Source organism: Phyllobates terribilis, unplaced genomic scaffold, assembly GCF_046119375.1.
Source record: "Phyllobates terribilis strain yellow unplaced genomic scaffold, ASM4611937v1 Scaffold_5__5_contigs__length_657084704, whole genome shotgun sequence".
NCBI lineage: Eukaryota > Metazoa > Chordata > Amphibia > Anura > Dendrobatidae > Phyllobates > Phyllobates terribilis.
Window position 1 is genome coordinate 294,947,197 of NW_027362765.1, and position 13,429 is coordinate 294,960,625.

A 13,429-nucleotide genomic window follows, 5' to 3' on the forward strand; every position below is an offset into this window, starting at 1 on the left:
CCTGGCCTGGATGCCACAAAATGTAATAAAGCTGTGTCTGAGAGCAAGGGGGAGGTTCTCTAGTCAGGGGAACATTAGCAAGCAGTACCTCCTGTCTCAGGCCAGTAGGGGGAGCAGGCTGCCTGTATAAAAGCTGGTGCTGGGGGCAGGGTTAGGGAGAGCTGGACGACCTGTCTCAGGATTCAGGTCCCAGAGCAGAGAGGGACAGTTGTATTGCACCCTAAGAGGAAGTGTGGCAGGAGGAGAGCCACAAGCCAGAGACAAGAGGCGAAGAGAGCCTGTCTTGGCAGATAACGGACTTAATTTACCAGACTTTGGTGTCTGAGGCTGGGAGGATTCCACATTCTCCAGCAGATAACCAGTCCGCAGGGGACTGTATATTCCTTGGCCTAAGAAGCCTGGAGGCCCTGCCACAACAGAAGGGACCAGCAAAGCCGTACAAGGCTGGGAGCAGAAAGGAACCCACGTCGCAGGTCATACAGGCGAGAATACACGGAGAGCTCGGAAGCGTGGGCTGTTATCCTATAAGGAGAAGATAGTCAGAAGGAGCGCAGAAAGCACGGTAGGCCTACACCCTCACCCTGACCAGGGCCAATTTCCCCATTGCTCTCAGACATCCAGGTCCCCTCCTAGCCGGGACTGTTTATGGATCAGTTTACCTGCTTTAGTAAAGACCCTGGACTGCAACCTGTTGTCTATGTGCTCCTTTGCTCCTCCAGCACCATCAGCACTGGGACTCTCACTACCATCACTCCCAACATCCACCACACTGCCCTGGGGCCGCACTCTTCCCGTGGGGAGTCACACCATCCCAGCTGCATACATCATCAGCCCCAGCGGTCTGCCTTGCAGCGGCGGTTCCTAATGACCGCAAATCCACGGGTGGCGTAGTCGGACATAATCATCAGCACATAAAGGACTACCACTGGCCTGACCACCCTGAGCCACGGAACCGGGTTGCCACTACTACTCCCATCGATCCCCTACTGCCCGGATCCGAGTGCCCCATGGCCCAGGGGGCGAGTCATATACATAATCTGCTTCTGGGTTCACTGCCTGCAACACAGGTCAAGATTACAAAATTCTCCTATATCTATCATTATGACCTGTGGCTCATAGATAGAGCTGCTGTCTACAATCATTAAGATGTGAGTTTGAGTTAAGATCACAGGAGAAGAAGCAGTGAATATTAAGATTTAATTTATGCACTGAACAGAGAGAGGCAGCCCCGCCCCTGAAGAGGAGCTACAGAGTGAATAAGACACTGGAAAGTGGTGAGTATTTAGAAATCGGGACAAATCCAAGATGGTTGAGGGCGGGGCTTGCTCCTGGCTTTTAGAAGCAGCAGCCAGCCCCCTGTTGTCTCCACTGCAGCATGAGATGAGGTGCTGCAGACAAGTAGACATTATCAGGGGGCTGGCATGACAGAAGCTGCTCTTCACTGCTGATCCATCTCGTTTGGGACAATACATCAGTGTGCTGCTCCATACTGTTACTATCAGCCAGTCTCCTCATAATAGCTGTTTCCCTTCATAGAACTGGGGGCATGGCTACCCCCCCTCTTCTCATACCAGCTGTTCCTCACAGCAGAGAGCTGAACACTGTTGTGTGATGTAACATCCCAGAAGGGAGGGGGGAGCAGTGAGGAGCAGCTGCTGTCACTTTGAATTACAAGTGTTATAAAGATAATAGAAGTGCACTGGGTAGCTCATCTTTAAGGTTTATGAGTGCAGGGACAGTACAATTTTTTTTTATCTCTCCAGAGTACCCCTTTAACAATTTTAATCCCTTAAAATGGAAAAGAAGAGATATAGCAGTGTTATTCAGACACTGTATTGAGATATTATTTAGGCAATATATGACAGCATTAAATGGCTACTAAATAGTATTATTGTAGGCAGTATCTGGGTATAACCATTTAAAGAGGAAGTGCAAATGTTTCTGTGCATATACTGTATTGTAGAGGAGGACGATATCACGTTGAACAGGCTGTGCTGCGGTAAATGAGAAGCCTTTTGTGTTCCAAAATAGTTCTTTATTGTTCCAATGCATTTTGGCGCTAGACCGGCGCCTTTCCCAAGGTAAAAAAACGAATATTTGCGCATATATAGTATGTGTACAAGTACATACATAGTATCACATACATATGATACACAGTTGTGCTCAAAAGTTTACATACCCCGGCAGATTTTTTCCTTTCTTGGCCTTGTTTCACAGAATATGAATGATAACAAAAAACTTTTTCTCCACTCATGGTTATTGGTTGGGTTAAGCCATTTATTGTCAAACTACTGTGTTTTCTCTTTTTAAATCTTAATGACAACCAAAAACATCCAAATGACCCTGATCAAAAGTTCACATACCCCAGTTCTTAATACCGTGTATTGCCCCCTCTAACATCAATGACAGCTTGAAGTCTTTTGTGGTAGTTGTGGATGAGGTTCTTTATTTTCTCAGATGGTAAAGCTGCCCATTCTTCTTGGCAAAAAGCCTCCAGTTCCTGTAAATTCCTGGGCTGCCTAGCATGAACTGCGCGCTAGAGATCTCCCCAGAGTGACTCAATGATATTGAGGTCAGGAGACTGAGATGGCCACTCCAGAACTTTCACTTTGTTCTGCTGTAGCTGTAGCCAATGACAGGTCGACTTGGCCCTGTGTTTTGGATCGTTGTCATGTTGGTGTAAGGTGCCCCAGCTAGGTAGTTGTGGGTGAGTTGTGGCCCCTGCTCGCTTTGGCACCTTACAGACACTTCATGTCCTCCCTCCGGTGACATTCTTCACTTACTTCACACCATCCGGTCGCGGCTGTCTCCAGACATTTCTCTTCTGGGACCAGGACAGTAATAATTTCAGAGGACACAAAGTTATTAACCATAACTGGGGTTTTACTTGGGGGAAAGGAGTAATTACAATATTTAAAGTCTGGTAGATTGGATAAGGCCCAACAGGTTCTTGTCTCCCATGCAGGTGCTAAAATCATCTTCAGCCCTGGTGCCCTCTTTAGGTGACGCATCTCTCTGTTTCTATTCCTTAGCCTAAGAGACGGTTCCTCACCAGCGACAGTGTGCCAGATCCTTTATATCCCTCATGGCTTATCCTGGAGTCCTATTTTCCTCTGCTACCAGCAAACTAGAAGTGCCCTGGGTCCTCAATACCTCCGTTGAGTTTCTCAAGTCGGCTAATGGGATTCCTGCGTGAGGAGATATTCACACTATGGATTCACTGTCTGAGGGTAGAGAGCCCCCATCTACCATAGCAGCCAATTTTCATGGACGTCTGCACTTAAGAGCTCCTGTCACGTCCCTGACAGGGCTTCAACTCACTCAAAAATAACGGCTGCAGCTATTTTTAGCACACCCAGAGGCTCCACCCACTAAGCCATCTGCTTAGCAACGGCCTTGCCTCTCACTGACAACTGTGCTCAGCAGTGGCATCTTGTGGCTGATAAAAAATACTGCAGCCCCACAAGGAATTATATCTAACCTCTAGACATGCCCAATGTCTATCCGTGTCACTACGTTTCCCCCTTGCTCCACTGACTGCGCCAATGAAATTAACCCCGTAACTTGACCTAATAGCAGTTCAAAGAGTGCCTAACTATGGGGATATGTAATTCTAACTACTTCAGTCCCAGGGGAAGGTTACACCCTTTCTCACTATTACATTGGAACGTCCACGTACGTCCCATGCGCAGCTTCCGGGCTGATAAGTGCAAATTTGCCGATAACGTGCTGCATTCATCTTTCCTTCAAGTTTTACCAAGTTTCCTGTGCCTTTGTAGCTCACACATCCCTAAAACATCAGCGATCCACCTCCGTGCTTTACTGTAGGAATGGTGTTCCTTTCATAATAGGCATGTTGACCTCTCTCCTAATGTAACGTTTATGGTTGTGGCTAAAAAGTTCAATTTTGATCTCATCACTCCAAATTACCTTGTTCCACCAGTTTTGAGGCTTGTCTCTGTGCTGTTTGGCGTATTATAGGCAAGATAATTTGTGGCATTTGCACATTAATGGCTTTCTTCTGTCGACTTGACCATGCTGCCCATTTTTCTTCAAGTGCCTCCTTATTGTGTATCTTGAAACAGCCACACCACTACTTTTCAGAGAGTCCTGAATTTCAGCTGATGTTATTTGTGGGTTTTTCTTTGCATCCTGAACAATTTTCCTGGCAGTTGTGGCCGAAATTTTTGTTGGTCTACCTGACCGTGGTTTGGTTTTTACAGAGCCCCTGATTTTCCATTTGTTAATCACAGTTTAAATGCTGCTGACTGGCATTATCAATTCCTTGGATATTGTTTTGCATCCCTTTCCTGTGTTCAAGGCCGGTTTTAGACAAAGTGGGGCCCTAGACAAAAGTTTAAAGTGGGGCCCTAAATGCTCACATATTGCGCTATCACACAGAAACATTTCGGTTGCATTTACATGCGCTGAGTTCAGGCCGTTAAATGAGCGTGATCGACAATATTGAAGTCGTTCGGGGCTTATTTCCTAGCCTCTTTACACCGGCTGAGGGAGAATGATGGGGACAGAATGATCACTAATAGATCAATCTCTCCCCATACAGTGTCATGTTATCAGCAGCGCCGGGCAGTTTACACTGGGTGATGTTCTGCTAAGAATAATGATTTGTGTTCAGGTATAAACAATCCAATCACTCGATGAATAGGCAGCATTGTGCTCATTTAGTATAATGCACCAAATAGTCCCCTATATAGAATATTGCGCCCTATAGTCCTCTGTATAATAAAATGCACCCTATAGTCCTCCATACAATATAATACACTCCACATAGTCCTCCATACAGTATAATGGCCCCACATAGTCCTCCATACGGAAAAATGGGCACCACATAGTCCTCCATACAGTATAATGCACTCCCCATAGTCCTCCATACAGTATAATGCAATCTCCATAACCCTCCATACGGAATAATGGGCCCCCATAGTCCTCCATACAGAATAATGAGCCCCACAAAGTCCTCCATACAGTATAATGGGCACCACATAGTCCTCCATACAGTATAATTGTCTCACATAGTCCTCCATGTAATGCACATGTGGCACCCCAGGGGTCTGGTTCCCACAGTAATAGCAATATTACGTCTGTGAGCAGGTGGGAGGTTTCCTGGTCAGACATCCTATGCATGCCACACCTCCTGCCCAGTCCTGGGAGGGGAAGAACTTCCCCTATATAAAGCTGGGGCTGAGGCAGGGTTAGAGAGAAAGAGCAGAGAACACAGACAGAGACACAGTCTGGTCTGGAGTGGAGCAGCTTTAGGAAAAAGAAAGATCAGGAGCTCAGTGGGAGCAGTGCTAAAAAGAGATCAGGGGCTGGAAGCTGTAGAGCTCGCCCTGATTGAAGAGTTCTTACCGGACCCGGAGTCCGAGGCTGTGGGGACTAATCCTTACCCCGCAGCAGAAACCGCCCGGCAGGGGATTTCAGGTCCTCTGGCCAAGAAACCCGAAGGCACGGTCACACGCAAGGGACCAGCACCGCGACGTGGAGCGGAAGCTACCAAAAGGCCCCGAGTCACCGGCCATACGGGTGAGCACCACACGGTACACTCAGGGACGTGGGCTACTTTTACCAGCCTCTAGCAAGGTAGCCAGAAGAGTACGATTAGTTGGGGAGGCCTACAACTCCGCCTGGCCAGGGGAGATCCCATCTGCTCGCGGACTGACCAGGCCCCGATCGCTAGCCAGTACTCTGGGAGGGTCTACCTTTGCCACCAGTAAAGACCCTGAACTACACCGCACCGTCTCCGAGTGTTTCATCATCCACGTCCGCTGCCCTGAGGCCATACCCCCCCCGTTGGGGGTTATACCATCCCCGCTGCACAACCGTATCACCGGCCTCAGCGGTCTGCCCTGCAGCGGCGGTCTCATGACCGCATTCAACGGGTGGCGTAGTCGAACATTCTAACATCTACTGCTAAATACTGCCGCTCAGTTTGACTCCCTGGGCACGGACCGGGTCACCGCCACGAAACTACTACCCCTCTCAGATCCGGCTCCGGGTAGGCCCCCGCGTGCGCAACGCTACTCAGCACAGGCCCAGGGGCGCGTCAACTTTGGCGTAGTCGGCAGGATTTCGTGCCCGCAACCACCGGGTACTGCGTGCCTGAAAAAGAGACTTTTCAACTTACCTGTGGTGAAGATTCCCGCCATCCGACGCCATCTTCTACCTTCTTCCCGCCATCCGTGGAGTTTTCCCGCCGTTGGACGCCATCTTCTGCCTTCTTCCCGCCATCCGTGGAGTTTTCCCGCCGTTGGACGCCATCTTGAAGACGCCGCGCGGGAAGAAGAGGGGCGTGGACTCCGAAAAGCCCGCGAGAACTGAAGCCCCGCCTCACGTCCGGACGTTGCGTAAGGTCCTGGAAGGAGCCCAGCAGACGCCGACGTCATAGGAGCGCGACGGAAGGTCCTCGACCCTGACGATCCACTGCGGAGCCGCGGCCTACGGAAGAGGATCATCGCAAGGTAGGCCACGGTCCACTAGGGGGGAGGAAGATGTCGGATACGGAGGAGAGCTTCACTGCCGCAGCCACCGCCAGCGCCACCGCTGCTGCGGTCATGCCTTTCACTATGCCCTATATCCCGGGGGCAGCCTGGCTACCCCAGTACTCAGGGGAGTCACATACCCTGAATGACTTTAGAGAAAAGCTGGATAGCCTCTTCCAGGTGTACCCCCTCATAGAAGAGCAAAAAGTGAGCATCCTGGTGGCCCAACTAACCGGGGCAGCCCAAAGGGAGGTAAAGTCCTGGCCACCTGGGAGGAGGACTGTCGCAGGGATATTAACCCGGCTGAAGGACACCTTTGATACCCGCACCTCAGCTGAGATTAAGCTTAGATTCTACGGGTGCAAACAGCGAGCACATGAGAATATAAGGGACTATGCACTAAACCTACAAGAGGCCCTGAGAGCCATTAAGCAGACCGACCCTGACGGCGTGGGAAACGAGGACAGGCTGTTGACCGAACAATTTATAGAGGGACTATATTGCAATGCCCACCGAACCCAGTTGCGGGCAATGGCCTTACAGGATCCTCATCTGGACTTTGCACAGTTCAAGGACAGAGCCATCCGGGTGCTCCGAGAACCGGCACCGGGTGGCGTTGTGACCCACAGGCGCCCTACTACCGCTTACCACCAGGAGGCGGCGCCCTTGTCGGCAGGGCCTGTGGGGGCTGATGCGCAGGCTTTGAACAATGACCCGGCTCCAGACCTGCACCATCAGGTCCAAGAGCTAGCTAAAAGCGTTGCTGCGCTAACCCGAACTGTGCAGTCGTTACAGGTTTCTGCTCCAGGAAAGATCCAGCTGGCATCCGGACCGGAGGACATCCCGTGGCGTCGACCAAGGAGGACCCCACCGGCCAGAGGAAGACCCAGCGACCGATACAACGAGGACGGACAACCCATCTGCCGCCGCTGCAATCAACCCGGACATATGGCAAGGTACTGTCCTTTAAACTGGCACAACCTGGGGTAGAGGGCCGACCCCTAGGAATAAGATCACCAGGCCCATCGAACTGGCGTGACAAATATGTGGGAGGACGTCCAGTCTTGCCTGTGGTACTGGATGGCATTCCTATGAGTGCCCTACTTGACACCGGGTCACAGGTCACCACCATCCCGTACGTGCTCTTCAAGCAGTACTGGAATGACTCGGATATAACCCGCTACCCTGACGACGACTTGAGTATCATCGCCAGCAATGGTCAACCCGTGCCACAGATCGGATTCAAAGAGATGACCATTAAAATCGGTAGAGTCGAACTGGCAGCACAGGGACTGATCATTGTAGACATTGACAAGCGCGAGAGTCACCCAAAGATAACGCTAGGAACTAATGTGATTGAAAATTGTCTTGCAGAGGTGATTTTCATTTTACAGCAGGTTGCCAAGAACGCCAGCTCCGGCCAGCAGCGAGTGCTCCAAAAAGAGATCCGGGCACTGATGCGACGGCAACAGGTGGAACTCTCCGGTGGTGAGATTGGAAGCGTGAGAATGTGTGACCCTTTCCCTATTGCCATGCCCCCAAAAAGTGAAATGATGATTTGGTGCCGGGCAGCTATTGGTCTAAGAGGTAGAGACTACCAAGCAATGGTAGAACCCGTCTACTCAGACAGTAGGCCCACCATTTTGACAGCACGAGGGGTGGTTGATGTACGCCATGGGAGGGTGCCCGTTCGCATAATAAACATCGGGAAGAGAGAAGTACACCTGCCCCGGTATGCCACGCTACCTAAATTGTTCACCATAAACCATAATTCTGTACAGGCCGTGGAACCCTTGCCTCCATCTCAACCAGAGGAAGGTAACGGCTCTAAGAAAACAATAGAGGACTGGTGTCAGCAACTACATTTGGGTACTGACTCCACTCCCTCACACCAGAAACAGGGAGTCTATCGGGTGGTTCAAGAGTACGAGAGAGTGTTTAGTAAACACCCGTTAGACTTCGGGCGAGTAAAGGGGGTAGAACACCACATCCCCACGGGAGACCATCCTCCCATAAAGGAGAGATACCGACCCGTACCCCCTGCACACTACCAACACGCCAAGGGGATGCTTAGAGACATGAAGGAGGCTGGGGTAATCAGGGATAGCTGTAGCCCCTGGGCAGCTCCACTAGTCTTGGTTAAAAAGAAAGACAACACTATGAGAATGTGTGTAGATTACCGGAAAATCAACCGTATCACACACAAAGATGCGTACCCCTTACCAAGGATAGAGGAGTCTTTGGCTGCTTTAAAATCTGCTAACTTCTTCTCTACTTTGGATCTCACTAGCGGGTACTGGCAGGTTCCTGTAGCAGAGGCGGACCGGGAGAAGACCGCATTCACCACCCCGATGGGACTTAGCGAGTTTACCTGCATGCCGTTCGGACTCTGCAACGCACCAGGAACCTTCCAACGGTTGATGGAATGCTGTCTGGGACACCGAAACTTCGAGACGGTCCTGTTATACCTGGACGATGTCATCGTCTTCTCCAAGACCTACGAGGACCACCTGAAACACCTGGCAGAAGTGTTCGAAGCCCTGGCAAACTACGGCCTAAAGGTGAAACCCTCCAAGTGTCACCTCCTGAAACCAAAGGTGCAGTACCTGGGACACGTGGTGAGTGCTGACGGAGTGGCTCCCGACCCTGATAAGATCACCGCAATTAAGGAATTGCCAAGCCCCTCCAGCGTAAAGGAAGTGCGGCAGTTCCTCGGGTTGGTAGGCTACTACCGAAGATTCATTCCCGGTTTCACCAAAAAGGCAGCTCCTATGCAGGACCTCCTGATAGGCCAGTCCAGGAGGGCCAAGAACCAGAAGCCACCCTTCAGATGGGAGAAGCTGGAAGAAGAGTCCTTCCGCCAGCTGAAGATGGCCCTCACGGGGGATGAAATCCTGGCGTACCCTGATTACAGCCAGCCCTTTATCCTCTACACCGACGCAAGTAACATCGGGCTAGGAGCCGTACTGTCCCAGATCCAGCAGGGGAAGGAACGGGTAATTGCTTACGCCAGCCGAAAACTGCGACCCACCGAAAGAAACCCTGAGAATTACAGCTCATTTAAGTTAGAATTCCTGGCAGTGGTGTGGGCAGTCACCGAACGCTTTAAGCACTACCTCGCCTCTTCCCGGTTCACCGTGTACACGGATAACAACCCGTTGACACACCTGGATACGGCAAGACTCGGTGCCCTGGAGCAGAGATGGATGGCCCGCCTGTCCAACTATGAGTTCACGATCAAATACCGGGCAGGACGCTCCAATACCAACGCGGATGCCCTGTCCAGAATGCCAAACCTACCGGACGTAGGGGAAGATCCAGAGGAATTGGAAGAAGTTGAACTCCCCGCGTTCCACCGTCATGGGACTATCCAGTATTCCCACCGTGTAAGGGGTAAGCAATCCGCTACGTTCAACCCCTTACCTCATTACAACTGGGCGGAAACGCAAGACAGTGACCCCGCCGTCCGACTGGTGAAGGAGATGCTGACTCAGCCAGATGCCCGTCTTGACCCAGACGCTCCGGAAGAGACCAAGCAACTGTGGGCTGAGAAGAGTCGACTGTTCCTTTACAAGGGGAAGTTGTGCCGCAGAATGGTTAACTCCCGGACGCATGAACTGATCTGGCAAGTAGTGGTGCCAAGAAGAGACACGGCTATGGTACTGGAGGCATACCACGACGGAGCTGGGCACTTCGGGTGGAAGAAGCTGGAGTTCCTGCTGCGTGGGCGGTTCCACTGGGTAGGCATGAGGGGAACCATCGAGAGGTGGTGCAGAGACTGTGGACCGTGCCACCTAAGAAGGAAGGACCGTGCCAGCCAGAAGACTCCCTTGCAGCCCATCATCACCCGACAGCCACTGGAACTGGTAGCCCTGGACCATGTGAAACTGGTTCCAAGCAGATCTGGGTATGTCTACGCCCTCACAATCGTAGATCATTACTCCCGGTTCCTGGTGGTGGTCCCGGTCAAGGACTTAACGGCTCAAACAGCAGCTAGAGCCTTCCAGCTGCACTTCTGCCGTCCACACGGATACCCGGAGCAGGTGCTGACGGACCAGGGACCTGCCTTTGAAGCGGAAGTCTTCCAGGAGTTCTGTACTCTGTATGGCTGCCGGAAGATAAGAACAACACCCTATCATCCGCAAACCAATGGGCTCTGCGAGAAAATGAACCAGGTGGTGATAGATCTTCTGAAGACATTGCCCCTGGAGGAACGCAGTCTGTGGCCTGAGAAACTGCCTGATCTGGTGGACCTATACAACCACATCCCGGTAGGTTCTACCAACTGTACCCCGGCTTACCTAATGAGAGCAAGACCTGGTAAGCTTCCTGTTGATCTGGAGATGGGAGTCCTGACACCCGAGGACACTTCACCAGAAGCAGACTGGGACACAGAAAGGCAGCAGCAGTACCGGAAAGTACAGGAGAGCGTGGAGCGAAGTCTCTGTCAAGCTAGAGAAAGACAGGAGAAGACTTACAACCAGTATGCTCCCGCTGTTCCCCTGGTACCTGGAGAGCAGGTCTTGAAGAGGAAGAGACGCCTCCACAAGTTGGACGACCAGTGGGAGAAGGACCCGTACACCATACTGCCCTCAAGCCATGAGAACCCGAAAGTCTGCATAATCAGTAAGGATGGAGGAGAAACCACAGCCATTGTATCCCGAGATCACCTGAAGAAGTGTCCCGAACAGCTACGAAGCCCTGAAGAAGAACAAGAAGACCCTCGACCCGCAGAGGAAAGGGAAGATATGGTTAGTACTGTGCTCGGAGACTTCCCTCGGTCTTGGACTCAAGTCAATGGCGCAGTTGTGGTACCCGTCCTCACCTTCCTCCAACCAGCATCTCAAGTACCTACGGAGAAACAGGTAGAGCTGGAAGAGCAGCCGGTCCAGGAGGCAGGAGACCCCACACAAGCAGACCAGGAGGATCAACCCTCTGCTTATAGTGAGCCTGCCGTACCCCTAGTGAGCCAAAGAGCCCGTAGACAGCTGCCCAGTTTATCTTTGACAGCTCCTACACCCCGTAGCTCAGGACCAGTCAGTCAGCTCCGTAGGTCCACTAGAGCCACTAGAGGCCAGTTACCCGTACGTTGGAGGATCTAAGTGTTTAGACTGCTTTATTTGTATTTACCTGTTTATTGTTGCCTGTAAATAATTGTGTATTTCTAGTTAGTTTATAGGTGTCGTTTATGGATTATCCGGAATCCTTTGTACATATGTTTGGAGCGTAACCCAGGAATGGACTAAAGACTGTTAAGGACTCGGGGCAGGACAGACCCCTACCTGGTTACGGCTCCCTGTCTCTTGGTGAAATGGACACCTTTGTTTTCTTCAAAGACTGCACCCGGTTGCGGACATGCCGTGACCATCCTAATGTGTTTTTCTTTATTGTACTGTTTCTGTTTTTTACTTGTTATGTTTTACAAAAATATGTTTAGTCCCGGAGTACTAAATTTCACTAGGGGGGAATGTGGCACCCCAGGGGTCTGGTTCCCACAGTAATAGCAATATTACGTCTGTGAGCAGGTGGGAGGTTTCCTGGTCAGACATCCTATGCATGCCACACCTCCTGCCCAGTCCTGGGAGGGGAAGAACTTCCCCTATATAAAGCTGGGGCTGAGGCAGGGTTAGAGAGAAAGAGCAGAGAACACAGACAGAGACACAGTCTGGTCTGGAGTGGAGCAGCTTTAGGAAAAAGAAAGATCAGGAGCTCAGTGGGAGCAGTGCTAAAAAGAGATCAGGGGCTGGAAGCTGTAGAGCTCGCCCTGATTGAAGAGTTCTTACCGGACCCGGAGTCCGAGGCTGTGGGGACTAATCCTTACCCCGCAGCAGAAACCGCCCGGCAGGGGATTTCAGGTCCTCTGGCCAAGAAACCCGAAGGCACGGTCACACGCAAGGGACCAGCACCGCGACGTGGAGCGGAAGCTACCAAAAGGCCCCGAGTCACCGGCCATACGGGTGAGCACCACACGGTACACTCAGGGACGTGGGCTACTTTTACCAGCCTCTAGCAAGGTAGCCAGAAGAGTACGATTAGTTGGGGAGGCCTACAACTCCGCCTGGCCAGGGGAGATCCCATCTGCTCGCGGACTGACCAGGCCCCGATCGCTAGCCAGTACTCTGGGAGGGTCTACCTTTGCCACCAGTAAAGACCCTGAACTACACCGCACCGTCTCCGAGTGTTTCATCATCCACGTCCGCTGCCCTGAGGCCATACCCCCCCCGTTGGGGGTTATACCATCCCCGCTGCACAACCGTATCACCGGCCTCAGCGGTCTGCCCTGCAGCGGCGGTCTCATGACCGCATTCAACGGGTGGCGTAGTCGAACATTCTAACATCTACTGCTAAATACTGCCGCTCAGTTTGACTCCCTGGGCACGGACCGGGTCACCGCCACGAAACTACTACCCCTCTCAGATCCGGCTCCGGGTAGGCCCCCGCGTGCGCAACGCTACTCAGCACAGGCCCAGGGGCGCGTCACACACACCCGGGCTGAGCGGCATATGCGTGTGACTCCACTGGACCGTGCCGGAGAGTGAATGCCTGGAGGGGAGTAACTAGGTATTCACCCGATCCGACCAGGGTCGCACGACGGCATACGACGCCAGTGCACCAAGGAGGAACCGAGCAGAGGGACCAGGTGCTGCTCCAGGACAGACCCCGGACACGGCTGTTGACCCACACAGGGGAATACAGGAACAGTCTGGTTAGGCTGGCACACAGACTGGTGGGTATAGGCAGGCACGACTGGTATGCAGGCAGGCGGGTATGCAGGCAGGGGGGTACAGGCAAGCACGGCTAGAGTGCAGACAGGGAGGCGCTAGCAGGTAGGAACGCAGGAGGGATAGGACCCAGTACACACTGGGACTCAGGAACAGAACCACAGATGTGGCGGACAAACACAGCAGAGTGAGGCCGCCCAGAGAGGT